This window comes from Ursus arctos, unplaced genomic scaffold, assembly GCF_023065955.2.
Source record: "Ursus arctos isolate Adak ecotype North America unplaced genomic scaffold, UrsArc2.0 scaffold_17, whole genome shotgun sequence".
In the NCBI taxonomy this organism is placed as follows: domain Eukaryota; kingdom Metazoa; phylum Chordata; class Mammalia; order Carnivora; family Ursidae; genus Ursus; species Ursus arctos.
In genome coordinates this window covers 31800960-31816646 of record NW_026622841.1, presented here as the reverse complement: position 1 = coordinate 31816646, position 15687 = coordinate 31800960, and the positions used below count along the sequence as shown (strand labels likewise).

General features: G+C 39.0%; 1 pseudogene; it reads right to left on the bottom strand.

Annotated features, from left to right (window-relative positions):
* Window positions 1-2555: 2555 nt before the first annotated feature.
* LOC113253202 (axonemal dynein light intermediate polypeptide 1-like) overlaps window positions 2556-15687 on the bottom strand; it is a 30255-nt pseudogene continuing 17123 nt past the window's right edge.

Below are 15687 nucleotides of genomic sequence, written 5' to 3'. Positions count from 1 at the left end.
CAAAATAAAGAAAACCAACTGACTATGGAGAAAATTACTTACTTAGAAAAATCACTACACACACACATACACATATACCCATATATGTATATATATGCCTAAGTATTTATGTGTGTATATACATATATGTATATAAAAACAAATGGCCTACATATACTTATTTTAAGGACAACACAGTAATTTTTGTTAATAAATATTAATTAGGAATTTATGATGTAAAAGACACTACCCAGAACTGTAGGTGAGGAAAAGCACAAAACCTTCCCTTAATTAACCTACTGAATAGGAAGAAACATGTGTTTGTGCAAAATAAAAATTAAGGTGTAGAGCAACATGATGACAAATAAGAAATATATAATAAATCCTTCAAACTCACAGTGACAGAGGAATATTGCAGTCTAGGTTGATTAAGGAAGACTTCATACTGGAGGCTGGACACAGAATGTATAGCACAAGAATGAGATAGGCAGAAAAATTAAATTGTAGGGCATTCTAGAAAGTTAGAAGTTGAAAGTGTGCATAGGGCAGGCTGCGGAGAAAGTGAAATGATGGGCATGGAGCATAATCCCTTAGAAGACATATTTGAGAGGTTTGGAGACAAACTGAAGCACTTTCTTCTTTCCTACATGCCTACTCAATTCTTCCCTTCTTTGTCCTCATTTCCTTGCTCTTCCTACTAATAAGAGGCAGCAGACCTAGGGCTGCAGCCCTGTCCTGCAGAATCTACAATCCCTGAGCTCTGAAATGCTGAGATGACCTTTGAAGGCGGCAACATGAGCAGCCCAGCTGAGGATTCCAGCAGGAAAAGAAAACCAAGCTTAACAATGCTCAAATTGTGGTTTGGGGCTTTAACATTTTTCTTTCCTTTTCTTTTAGAGCCATCAATTGCCTTCTACAGACATTGAATTCACTTACAAAGTTAGGACAGAGAAATAAAGTGGAATGCAATGATCAGGAAATTCCATTTGTTTTTTTCTCCCTTTCATCATTTTGTTGAATGTGTGCAGAACTATATGAGGTTATTCATTTGTACGCAAGCAGGAATATAGGATTTGCCATATTGGATCAGCCCATTGGTCCATCAATGTTGTATTCTCATAGCCTCTGGCACCGGATGATACATGAAGCACCAGAGGAGAGCAAACTCCCCCACCTCCCCTCCCCGCCACACACAAGGCAGAGAGTCAATTGTGCAATATATGGGGTGGAAGTCTTAGCTGCTCAGGCTGGGACTATATGAATGGAATATGGATTTAAAGATGTCTACACAGGGCAGACGCTACATCAGTTGAGGACCAATTTAGGCAGTTCTTACTTTTAAAAATTGTGTCCCATGTCTTCCTGCTCACTTTCAATTATAAGAACTATTATTTATCTCACAATAATAAATTGAGATAGTGGAATCAAAGAGCCTCATTCCAGAAAGATGAAGACAACACTCTATGATAACTGACACATGGCTGCTTCCTGTCTGGTGAAAGCATAAATGTGGTCAAAACTAGAATTTAACATAGCACTTCAGAATCTGACCTCTCTTCCTTTGGTAATTATTAAAATGGGTTCACAGTCTGTTCAATTACTTAGCCTATTCACTCATTCACTCATCAGGAAAAGACAATATTGTGTGGAAATCTATCCAAGGTGAAGGGTGCTACAAGGAAGGCCTTCAAGGCTCAGTATAGTTGGGGTTGAGGTACGATGTGTAATCCCAACGCAAGTGAGAGCATGGTCTGTGTCACAGGTGTGGCCAACTGAAATAAGACGTGCATCCAGGAAAGATAGGGTCCAATTCTAGATGACGAGAGACAGAACAAGCACCATGCTGATATTTTCTTCCCAAAGGAGAATCTGAACACAGCATAAAATAATCAGACTTTGCTCAGAATACAATATTTGTGCAAAGTAAAAAATATTGTTAGTTTTACCAATAAATTATAGGGTGAGAATTGTGTTCAATTGTGGATAAGTTTCCTGATCTGTATAATTTTGCAAAATTACTTCTAGTTTTATCAGGGATTTTCAACTTGAGGCCCCACCCAGACCTGTTGATAGTGATTATAATAATGTTGGCAGGGCCAGCTATATAATCTCTGGCGCTCAGTATAAAATGAAACTAGAGGGACTCCAGTTCAAAAAGCAGAGCAATAAAGTATCCATTAAAGATATTAAAATATAAAGCTTTCCCCTTTATTCCGTGGTCTCTTGTTCAACCTGTCATGGTGTGTTTTATTTGCTATTTAATGTCATTCTAATTAGTGAAAAATCCAATTTAAATTATTTGCATGACTTTTAGTGTTCATCTTTATATTGCACAATGCCAGTTTAAAGTGCACATATAAAAGTACTTATGTGTGGAATCACCAAAATTGCACGCTTCACAGTCTGAGCTCACATATCCATATATATTTTGCTCTTACCAGAACAGTGGACCTTACACAAAACGAACAACTATATGCATTTTCCTTTTGTTTTCTTCAGGAAACTAGCTCTTTTATTAGAAGGGGCTTGTGGTAGGTAACAGTGCTTGCAGTGCTTGCAGACCCATAGGGTAATCATCACCTCTTTGGTGCAATAGCGCCTTCCAGTTGGACGTTCAGCTGTCGACTTGTCCGCTTGAGGAACGGAGTCTCCTTGTCGTGCCGCTTCTCCTCCACCTGTCTCCCCGCGCCCTCTCGCTTCTCCGTGGCCTCACACGTGGTCTTCTGCTCCTTCATTTGCCTCTCCAAACCTCTCTTTTCTGTTTCTAATTCTGCAATTTTCCTCTCCATGTCTGACTTCTCTGTTCAGGCTGCAGTGCCTTCCTCGAGTCGAACACCACGCTGCTCTCATGTGAGGTCTGGTAGGTGGTGATGGTCAGAGGGATCGGGTCCCGGACCTGCAGCAAAGGCAGAACCCTCTCCGCACAGTGATGGTGACCTCCTGCATCAGCTCGTCAAAACACTGCGGGTAGAGCTCTCCTCGCACCGGGCAGATGGTGGCCTCCCGGGCCTGCTGCTATTGCAGATTCAGACCCAGCTGCTGCAGGGAGGCACCGCATCCATCCCAGCGCAGGCGGTGCTGGACGCCTGCTGGATCCATGGCTCCGTGTCTGCCTCCCACTCCCTTGGGGGCAGGATGACATTCAAGATTTCTTCTGCCTTCTTTGTAGGATCTGGGACACAGGAAGTTGAAGGGAGCTTGGTCTTTGGTGCCTGTAGGACTGGACCTGAGGGTCCAGGATGCTGGGGACTGACTTTCAGTGGGAACCCGCCTGCTTTGGGGTTCCTTGTCTCCCTTTCTGATACACATATGTTCTACCACTACTCTCCACTTTCAGCTGAATGATAAATAAGAAATAATGGAAAAGGAAAGAACTGTGGGTTGCCCTATTTTTTTCTTTCCTTCTAAGGCATATTTTCAGTGTAAGTGGTTAGCTAATCTACAGAGAAGTAACTTGAGTAGGAGAGGATATAATAGAGATCCTGGAATGTTCGTGATTCTTAGACTGCAATTGTCTTCATTCCTCATTCAGAGCAAGTTCTTGTTCAAATGGAAAGCATGGTCTCTTGGGGGGAAAGCGTGGCCTTAGTTAGTCATAGAGGTAACACATTTACCTTGTACTTTTGAGTCTTACTGAACTCAGATTCATTTTGGGTCCATCAGAATTCTGTGCTGCTGGTAACTTGTAAGTTTTAAATGTAAATGGTTGGCAGGTAATGTTGGTAATAATGCATATTTCAAGAATCTACTCTGCTCACATGGATGCCCCATTGCCCCACTGAACTTCACTTACAAAATACAAGTTCAAAGATAAAATTATAAAGAATTCAAGATGGTGACAAGAGCATTAAACCAAATACAGAGCCCCTTTAAGACAGAGCTCTGTGCAACTATACTGGGCCAAGCCCATGAAGCTGGCCTTAATAATGATGCTAATAAAATGTCTAATATTTATTAATGCATGGCTATGTGGTAAAGCTACTTCTTATACATTAGATCTTTAATTTGACATATGAGGCTCTATTTGACATTGAGGAAACTGAGATTTTGATATATTAAGCAATGAGCTTCTAGGTCCTTAATACTCAAGGTATGGTTCTCTGGACCATCATTGGCTGAAGGCTGCTGGTAATGCAAAATCCTGGGCCCTCTTGCAGACCTGCTGAATCAGAATCTGCACTTTTAAGAGTGCCCCAGTGATGCATGTGTACATTAAAGTTTGACAAGCACTGTCTGAGTCATTTGATGACAAACAAAAGGGGCCATACTATGTATCAAGTCCTATCTGACTTCAGACCTTAAACATGAAACCAATACCTTACTGTCTTATATAATCCAAATTTTCTGATGATGGGCCCCAGTCATGTGTATTAAAAGACAAATCGAAATTCCACGTGGATTGTGATCTGCACCATTGGCAATAACCACTGGCCTGGAAACTTCTACCATGCCTTCCAGTTTTACAAACTATAGTAACTTTATAAATCATATTCTTATGGAACACAAAAATAATGTTGAGGAATACAGGGGAAGAGCTATATTTCTGAGGTTAATGTAAAAGACTCTAAGAGCAGATAAGTTTTGAGCTGGGTTATTTAGCTCGGACAAGAGAAGTTAGAAAAGATACTTGCAAAAGACCTTTTCAAAATGTTCAGTGCTATGCTCGATGCGCACTGATCAGTTCGTTCCTAACTCCATAGAGCTCCGTAAACCTCCAAGAGGGACAGACATCCCTCTTCCCCCTAAATAAAATCAATCCATATGTAGGGACAAGAATTTTGCTAGGGGAAGATAATTCACCTCAATTCAATTATACAGTATGCAAATAGATATTGGGTTGTATATCTATTAAGTGCAGAACACTGTTTGGTGCCATAGAGAATAATAGAGATGCAAGACACAGAACCATCATCAGTAAGCCTCGGCTCTAGCAGACGTTTAGTTATTTTACAAATACTCTATAATGCATAAGAGCTTTAGAGATATTAACTCATTTAATCCTCCTAATATTCTTATAAAGAACGTACTCTTTTCACCATCCACATCTTGTAAATAAGGAAACTAAGGCACAAAGAGGTCAAGTACCTGACCCAAATTCACACCTGGTGGGGACTGGATTTGAATGCAATCCATCTAGTTCCAGAATCAATGTTCTTAATTGCTACCCTAGGCCGCTTCTAAGCCCTATTCACAAATTATTTTATTATGGAACAAAATAAAACTACAAGAGCATGGTGGGGTGGGAGGAAGGACAGGTTTGATACAAAATTTTAACTAGATTGACAGAAAATCTGCTCTGACAAGAATCTGGGATGAGAGGGACTAAAGAGCAAATGTGTTTGTTTTATAAACAGGTATAAAACTGTAATTTGAAAATAAAACATTTTCTTCTGAAAAAAATAATACAAACTGTGGAGATGACCCTATTTTCCTGGGGGGGGGGGGTTAATATTTATGTTTTTATGGTTTACCACCACATAGAATGATTTTTTTCACCAATTTCAATTGATATGCCTTCCTTTTAACTCCTGGTCTTTACTAGAAGCTCTCCTGAGTAGATCAAGTTAGGAAATATTTAGTTCTCTGAAAGTCATTTTAGAAGTTATTCTGTCTAGAATGGCTAAAATTAACAAGTCAGGAAACAACAGATGTTGGCAAGGATGTAAAGAAAGGGGAACCCTCTTACACTGTTGGTGGGAATGTAAGCTGGTGCAGCCACTCTGGAAAACAGTATGGAGGTTCCTCAAAAAGTTGAAAATAGAGCTACCCTCTGACCCAGCAATTGTGCTACTAGGTATTTATCCAAAGGATACAAATATAGTGATTCGAAAGGGCACCTGCACCTCAATGTTTATAGCAGTAATGTCCACCATAGGCAAACTACAGAAAGAGCCAGGAAAGAAGATATATGTGTGTGTGTGTGTGTATGTGTGTGTGTGTGTGTGTGTGTGTGTGTGTGTGTGTATATATATATATATATATATATATATATATATATATAATTGAATATTACTCAGGCATCAAAAAGAATGAAATCATGCCATTTGCAACCACGTGGATGGAACTAGAGAATATTATTCTAAGCGAAATGAGTCAATCAGAGAAAGACAATCATTATATAATCTCACTCATATGTGCAATTTAAGAAACAAAACAGAGGGTCATAGGAGAAGGGAGGGAAAAATAAAACAAGACAGAATCAGAGAGGGAGACAAGCTATAAGATACTTTTTTTTTTTTTAAGATACTCTTAAGCATAGGAAACAAACTGAGGGGTGCTGGAGGGGAGGGGAGGAGGGATGGGGTAACTAGGTGATGGGCATTAAGGAAGGCACATGATGGAATGAGCACTGGGTGTTATATGCAACTGATGAATTACTGAACTCTACCTCTGAAACTAATAATACACTATATGTTAATTAATTGAATTTAAATTTAAAAAAGAAAAAAATTTTAAGAAGAAGTTTTTCTGTCTAGTCATGTGAATTACAAATACACAACTTTAAATCAAAACAAAAAGTACATTTTATTGTCAGAACCCCAGGCACTGGGCATGTGACTCTGACATTTGTACTGATTTTCAAGGAATGATCTAGATATGGTAAAGTAGCTGTCAATGTGACTTGTTTCACCCTAAAAGTACATGTAAACTTCACTATTCTGCAGAAGAATAAAATACAGACTAAGTGGATAATGGAATAAAATATTCAAGAATACCATCTTGTTTTATTTTGCCTTTCAGGTAAGTAGAAGGGTTCTTGTTTACCATCTGTTGTGGGTTGAATAGTGTTCATATCTGTCTGAAACCTCAGAATGTGACCTTATTTGGAAATAGGATCTTTGCAGATGTAATTAGTTAAGGCATGGTCATACTGGATTAAAGTGGGTCCTAAATCCAATATGATTTGTGTTCTCACTAATGTGACAAACATGCATAGAGGAAACACCATGTTCTAATGTGTACTAATGTGACACTTGTGCAAACTTGGCACAGACACATGGAGAAAACAGCAGGTGAAGGCAGAGATTGGACTGACCCATCTATAAACCAAAGAATGCTGACAACCAACAGCAAACCTAAGAGGCTGGAAGAGAGTCATGGAAAAGATTATTCATTTCACCCCCAAGAAGAAACAAACCATGCTGACACCTTGATTTCAAATGTCTAGCCTCCAGAAATGTGAGAGCATAAACTTCTCTTGTTTTAATTAAGCCATCCAGTTCATGGTGTTTTGTCATGGCAACCCTAGGAAATTAAGAGACCATATCTTAGTTGGTTACCATTGAGCATTGGTAATATTGCTGAATTTGTCTTTGCCTACAGTCCAAGGAAGTATGTTTCATGGAGTCAATGGTTGATTTTATACGACTCAGTCTATTTCATATGGACAAATGTATTGTGCCTACTTATAATAATAAAGAAAAGACAACTAAACAAAAAAAAAATAAGATTCTAAACTATGGAGCCCAATGTTAAGAAAATATTTATAATTAAATCAAAATTATTCCACTGGGACCATGACCTATTTTATAAAAATGGTATGGAAGGGTATCATTTCTTTGAATGGGTGGACAAATTATAGAGGATTTTATAAAATGCACATTAGACAGTTTGATCATATATAAAATCTGAAAATGTTTGTAACTGCTTCTAGTTTATTATTGTTATTATCTATTTTCCTATCCTGGTTAGCACAGAAATTCTCAAATATAAGTACCTGTTTGCTTTTTCCAGGAAGAGTAGGACAAGGACAAGAGGAGGGCAGGTACCTAGAGAGGTTGTTGTCTACCCCTGAGTTACATAAGAAGTAGTACAAGAGGATGTGTGCATGCTTGCAATATAAAAATAGGACAGAGACAAAGTCTCTGGGGCTGGTGGCCCTGAAAGAAAAAGTGTGTGTGTGTGTGTGTGTGTGTGTGTGTCCCGGCCTGACAAAGGACCCAAGGTCTTGATATTAAATTTCACTGGGATTCCCTCGTGTCTCGGTCACAGATGGCATGTTGCTTGCCCAGGAGGGACTAATTTTTCTCTCTACCTTGTCTTTATCTTCTGTGCTCTTCTCACTTCCTTTCCTATTCACCATCTATTGCCAAAATAATTTTTTTTCTATTTCTCTTTTCTGTCTAGCTCTGTCTTAACTCCTGGTAAGTTCATAAATCTTGTCTTTGGCAAAAAAATAAAATAAAAAAATTTAAAAAACAGAGTTCCCAGAACAGAGATGGAGCTGATTGCTGAATTTTGAAGGAAAGATATAGATTTTATTTATCTTCAAAGAGTTCACCTTAATGTAGTGTGTGTGTGTGTGTGTGTGTGTGTGTGTGTGTGTAGAGACTAAGTGAGAAAGAAGTGTGGAAAGAGAATGATGGTGAGAGAGAGAGAGGAGAGAACCCAGGAGCCAGAGAAAGTTAGATGTACAGAATGAGCCATATTACAGATCTACACTGCCCAGGAATCCCCATCTATTGGATATCTTTGTAAGTCTCTTTGTAAAGTTTCTCTCCTTTAAACTAATCTACTGAAACATTTTAATCTTTTTATTCCTATTGAAGAAAGCAAAGAAAAACTTAATCATCAAGTCTCTTTTTTGGCAAAAATAATTGTAAATGCATTCAAAAAGTCCAACTTCTCTAGGAAAATCATGAAACCCCACCATGCAACAGAAAATCTGCCTGTGAAAACAACATTCTTTTCTCCTCTCGTTACACGAAGGCCTGCAGTCAGCTTTCCAGCTGTAATTCTCTCCGACACTGGGGATATTAAGAATGTGAAGGAAATGCTCAAGTCGATTATAAATAATAGTGTGAGACACAGTGAAATATATTTCCTAATAATTGGCATTACATTATTGGACCAAGGGAAAAAAAAAAGAATAAAAGCAAAGAGAACATGAATGTAGGGAATCAAGGATTTCTCATCACTTCTTAGTAGTGGGGGTGGGAACAAAGAAATGGAAAGTAGAGACAGAGACAAGGATAAAGAGAGGAAGGGAGGAAGGAAAGAAGGGAGGGAGGGAAAAGGAAAGAAGGAAGGGAGAGAGGGAGAGAAAAAGAGAGTAGAAAAAAGAAAGAAAGAACCAAGAGAGGAAGGAGAGAATAAACCAATGCTCCTTTGGGGCTTGGTCCTGATGCCACGTCAAGCATCTGAATAAAATGAACTAAAGGACAGAGAAATGCAGCTGGACCTGTAGAGATAAGGGTGTGTCTGTCACCCAGGGGAAGCAATTCCAGCTTCCATGGGGTGAGTAATTGCAAATGCTACTTCTCCTTGAAAATAAAGAGAAGAAAATCATATGTGTTTATTCCATATTCACTGTCTTTATATGTGCTTGTTTCATATACAATTATTCTAATGTAAATTCATAAGTATCAGTACTGTACAGGCTGAGAGAGATCTAGGTTCTGTACTCAATTAGCCTATTATATTGTTACCCAACTTCTCTCAAGCAGGTATGCCTCACTGCCTACCTCACATGATTTGGGGGATTATCTAACAAGATAATAGATGGGAAGGCTTTTTTTTTTTTTAATGTAAAACACAATTCCTCTTGGGATTTCAACACATCTTGAGAGATAGCTGCTTGGGAGGATATTCCTCTTTTAACAAAAGAGAAAAGGCATTACTTTTTTATGGAGGCATTGTGAAGTGAAGTGTTAAAGCAGGAACATAAAAAATTTAAGGCCTGAAAACACACTACAAAGGAGAAAAAGGGTGTTTTTGTGAGCCGAGGTTGGGAATTATTTATCTAGATTGTTTGTCTACATAGTCAAACCTGACCAAACAAGGACTTTGCTTATTGCAGTTTACCTTGATGTTCCCAGAAGCTGAAATGCAGACTAAACAGGGAGGACCCCTAATCGTGTAAATTGGTCCAATGGGAACAAATATTCACTTAGTTGACTCCTAAGGTTGAAGGGAATGGGGAGAGAAAAAACAAAGGAATCCAGATAAGAGTCAAGAAGGAAAGATTGAAGGAGAAAAAGGAATTCCAGATATAAGGAAAAGGAGGAGGACAAGAGGAAATGAGTAGAGACGCCAAAAGGGAGAGGGAAGATGAGGTTATGCCAGAAAAGAACCGAGAATAAAGACAGAGAAAAATGATATTGATTTGGCAAACCTATGTAAACATAGTTAAGCATCAAACTTGACTTATCTTCAAATTTGCCTCCAGCAGAGACTACTATTCACTGTGAGATCCCTCTTAAATTTTCCAACAGTCCATAATATCATTGAAAAGTCAGCATAGGTCCTCAGCCTGGAGGAACACAGGTATGAATAGAGATCCATCTCTGTGTGTTGTCGAAAGTGTTCCTTTATAGTCACAGCTGTGTATAACTCGAAAGGATTATGAATTAGAGTAATGTTGAATGCTTATTCCAGCCTGAATTTCAACCTGATCCTTTGTCCTAATATCTTCTATTTCTGGACCAATAGACATATGGCTATTCAAATGGTAGATTTCCCAACATGCATATGAAGCAGTCAAGTGTTATAAATAATTAAGAATTCAGTTCAGAAACATAGTCATGCATTTATGAATTTTACTGAATTTTCTCTACTTTTCTCATTTCTCTTTTCTTTTTTTTTTTTTTTTTTATTTATTCGACAGAGATAGAGACAGCCAGTGAGACAGGGAACACAAGCAGGAGGAGTGGGAGAGGAAGAAGCAGGCTCATAGCAGAGGAGCCTGATGTGGGGCTCGATCCCACAACGCCGGGATCACGCCCTGAGCCGAAGGCAGACGCTTAACCGCTGTGCCACCCAGGCGCCCCCTCATTTCTCTTTTCCATCTGCAAACATACACATACTAATACCTACTTATTTTCTCTTTAATCCAAAGACCAACTAACAAAAAATAACAAAATATCCTATTGGAGACCCCAGTGGAGTCAGACCGTGTGAGCAGCACAGCAAAACTGCACCCAACAGTGATGCCCAGGCTTGACATTCTGATTGACTGAAGGCATAGTTTAAGGAACATTTTGGCACCCACCCTCCACCCCTGCCTCGTCCTTGCTTGAGGAACTCTAATTTAGTTTGGATATCAAGTGGCCATAAACTTTAGGGGTTCTGGGCCCATAGTCACCCCAGGGATGAATCCTGCACAGTGGTGATCCTGACCAAGGAGATATGAGAAGAAACATGCCACAGCCTTCTGTGAAAGTTTTAAATGAGAGATACAAAAAGGGTCGTGCCCTTTCTTCATCTTCTAGCCTTTGGACGGAGTCACCTAAGGCTATGATTTCTGGAGTTGTAGCAGTCATCTTGTAACCAAGAGGGACAAGGCTACATATGAAAGCTGACATCTGGTTATTAGCCCTGGAACCTCCAACTTCCACACTTCCAGAATTTTAGGCATGTAAAGTAATAAAAAAACCTTTATGTTTCCATTCTTATACTAGTTGTATTTTTGTTATCACATTTAAGAACACTCTGATACAAACACCTGCCACAGAATATAACACACACACAAACACAATTTTAATTGCTGCTTTAGGTAAACTTATTGGTAGCTAGAAGGAAACATGGAGTCAAAGGCAGAATGAAGATGGGATACTCTTGAACAGATGTATAGATGGAAAAAATTCAGGAGCATGGAAGAGAAGTAAATTTTTGATTGATTGATGCCTTAGAGAAAATTTAAGTACAGGTGAGGAAGTGGCATTGAAGAAGCAGAGAGATATTTTATCTTCTGAACTGAAAGAAAGCAGGTAAGAATTGCTACTGAGCTCTATTCACAACGGTGGAGGAAGGAAGTTGATGGGTTTTTATCAATAATCACTTGAGTTTTCTTATTAGTGTATAAAGTTTTTTGAAGACAGGATTTGAGGTCAGGCTTGGTGGTTAGGGTACCTGCCAGGCCAGTGATTTTTCGGAAATTGTTGAGAGAAATGACAGAAGCTGATGAGAAGGATTGGTAGAGTAGAGCCAAAATTCTTGTTACAGAACATTTCTTATTGGTGGCACCCAAAGTTACAGGAGTGTTATTTCTCAAAGACCATTCCCTAGCTTGAGCAGAGGGATTGGAAAGATGAACTCTGATTGGGTTAGTTTGGAGGATTTCCTGGGAAGAGTTGCTGAAAATTTGTGACTAGAACATGTTGCCTTAAGTACTGGCGTCTTTTTATTCTGAAGGGAAGGTACATTCACCCATCAAGGCTTTTCAGTCCGACTTGTGTAAGTCTTAAAGGTCTTGAGCTAAAGATTGATGAAGACTGGAAGAAACCTTTATTAGTCGCCAAGTTCATTTCTGTGTTTATAAAGATTGTTAAGAACTCTCTCATAGATAAACCTTTGCACTCTCTTCCCTAAATGAAAAACTTCCATATTGGCAAGAGAACAATATTTTAAGAAAGGAAAATATCATGCAAAATGCTATTATCCAAAACAAATGAAAGTCAAACTACTTTGAATAAAGGCAGAGGCCATGTGTCCCACCCCACCTGATTACCAGTTATATTTCTCTTCTTTACCTCTGTATTAGTCCCCAGGCATCTCCTTTGAATACTAGTGCTCCTGCGAACACAGTTTCAAGGAAAACCAAAGAACAAACTTAAATTCTTTGGTTTGGCCTTAAATTGACAATTTGAGATATTTTAAAACAAGATCAGCCATATAAATAGAATGGGTCACTGCTTATCTGCTATAAATCAGGCACTTCCATGAGTTCCACATACTACTGCATCATTTAATATCATTGATAACCTAGGAATGGCAGATGCCAAGGGTAGCCACTATTCACCATTATACTGACCTTGGATTATGCCTGTACATTCTTCCTCATTCTTTAAAAGAAAATGTCCTTTAAAATGAGTAAAAAATGGGGATTTTACTAAATATTTCAAATGAAAATATGAAGGAAGTTAAACTGTCCATGGCATAAAACTTATCAGAATGGAGGAATCTTCTGTTAAGAGTGATCTGTATTTTGTCAAAATAGATTTTTCAGATATTAGGTCAATTTAAAAATGCAGAGATATTGCATTGGATCTACTTTATTTGCAACAACCAGTTCCATTGCCAGCTGAGAGCAAGGTATCAAGAAATGAAGATTCCAGGGGGCACCTGGGTAGCACAGCGGTTAAGCATCTGCCTTCGGCTCAGGGCGTGATCCCGGCATTATGGGATCGAGCCCCACATCAGGCTCCTCTGCTATGAGCCTGCTTCTTCCTCTCCTACTTCCCCTGCTTGTGTTCCCTCTCTTGCTGGCTGTCTCTATCTCTGTCAAATAAATAAATATAATCTTAAAAAAAAAAAAAAAGAAATGAAGATTCCAGGTAGGTATGCCCTGGTTTAAATATTCTGATTGTCAGTGTCAGACTATAGGTTCCAGTTTGAGGTTTGCAAAACATGACCACAAAAATAATGAACATATTTTAGATCCAAAGACCTAAAGGAGAGGCTAAGATAGAGAATGTGGGAATTTAACATCTCCCTCTCCCATAAAAACACAACAAATACATTGCCTACTTTCTACTGTTTCTCAGGCTCTCCTTTACAAACTGCTGACTTAAACACCTACCTATATATTCTCATAACTCAAAGCCACTGGGGGTCACTACTCCATGTTTTATTTCATCATCTATGACTATTATTCACTACAGTTTATCTCCATTTCTCTCCATTTCTTTGTCTTTTGCTAAAACTCCTGTTTTTTCAAGGTTCAAGAATTATGCAAATGCAGAACTGTTGTTTGATATGCTCAAGTGCATTCAGCAAAGCCTTCTACCACTTCTGTTAATGTTAAGTATTCTGCAGAAAGAGAACACTCATGCCCAAAGAGACACACAGTATTTTCTGGAAGTTCTGGTGCCACCAGTTAACCCAACATCATACAACTAGACTTCAACACTTTACTGTCCTTCCCAACTTTACTGGAACCTCTGAAACATGACCCAATCTACGTTTCAATTCCAAGGCTCGACATCAAGAAGACTGACTTGAATATGAACAACCAACTAGCATCATCCTACCTTCACTTGTCCTAAATCTCCCCAGGAATTTGACCTGTCCTCCATGTAAGTTTCTCACACCTATGTGTACCCAGAGTATTGTCCCAACCTGGAATACTACACATTAGAAAATAAAAATGCCAACGACCCCTCCTCTGACCCACTCTTCAGAGAAGGACTATAATTCTGAGGCTGCTTCCTGAAAGATTTAAAGAAGGAGAGAAGGGGTTCCTATCCAATACTCTATAACAGAGCAAATACCACAGAAAGTCATTCTTTCCCTGAGGATGAAAGGAAAGGTCATCTCTTGCAGATTCTGCCAATCATCTCTTGATAAGGGGAGTAGTAATGACTTGTCATTAAAGATAGATGGTTAACAATAGCCACGCCTTCTTCTGCTGGTTGTGAGACTTCAGTGGCACAGACTTCTATGTGATCTGTCTCAGAGATAGCAGCATCCAGAAAATGGCAGAAGATATGGATTGCGATGATGAGGCTCAACTGAACAATAGCTTTTCTAGCCAATGAAATCCATAGAGATTCCAAGATGGAAGAAATTTTAATTGAAGTACCCCTTGTGGTTCTGAAAACCAAAGTTGTCTTTTTCTGCTAGTAATTTGGAAGAAACATCCGTCAAGCGATATTCCTTTGTGTCCCAAAGTTCCATAAAAGGGGATCGAAATCACTTGTTATTGTGTCCTGGCTTTCGGTTCTTCTACAGTTCTGTATTGGTGTCCGTTCCCCACTTCTGTTTAATCTTGGGCTCTGGAATCGATCCAGTCTTCAGGGTGAGGGAATTTAAGAAGCCTAGTCACTAGCTTAGAAGCTCAGCAGCTCAAAGCCAAGTGCATCTTATTCATGATCCTTCTACCCATAAAAACTAAATTCTTGCCATCTAATTATAACTAAATTGTTATATTATACCCTAGCTCCACTAGCATAAACCTTTGCCTAATTCTTTACAGAGCCATCCTGTTTGTGAACCTCAGTCTTCCCAATGGGGTCCAAGTTATTTGCAACTAAAAATATGTTCCTATTTGCAAATGCTAGTCTGCTTAGGCAAACCTCTATTGTTCATTTCCTGTAGTCATTCACTGATTCATTAAAAAAATATCGACTGAGCTTCCACTATTTGCCAAATGCTCTGTTGGGGCTAGGAAGAAGTTAAGATCAGGGCAGAAACTGGCCAGATCTCACAGAACCTTCACCTATCCACTGACCATTCCTTGATCTCCAACCCCAAGATAGGTCAGCTAACATGCCTCTGATAACAAACTTTCCCTGGAGTCTCTGACTCAATTTCCTACAACACTGTCCTAAACCTAATGGATCATAAAATGAACTTAACAGCACCAACCCTGTTGCTGATCTCCCTCCATCCTCACTGATTTTGTCAGCCCACAAAATCCTTTCCTCCACTGCCTCTCGCCCATACAGAATTGTTTTCTTTTTGCTTTAACTTAATAAAGCCACAGTCCAACCTCTGCCTTATTCAAAACAAGCCATTTGTGAGGACACTGATGCTAAATCGTTTGCCATCATTTTCCTTACAGATTTTGGCATTTAATAGAGAGGGCAAAAATTAAAAACAAAAAACAAAAAAACACCCAAAAACCCAACAACAACAACTTTGTTACTAGGCAGTAAAACTCCCCACAACTGAATATTCACATTGTTCATGGATCAGCAAACACCCCAGTTTGTCTGTAATTGAAAAAAAAAAAAACCATTTGGCACATTTCTATTAAAAAACCTTCCC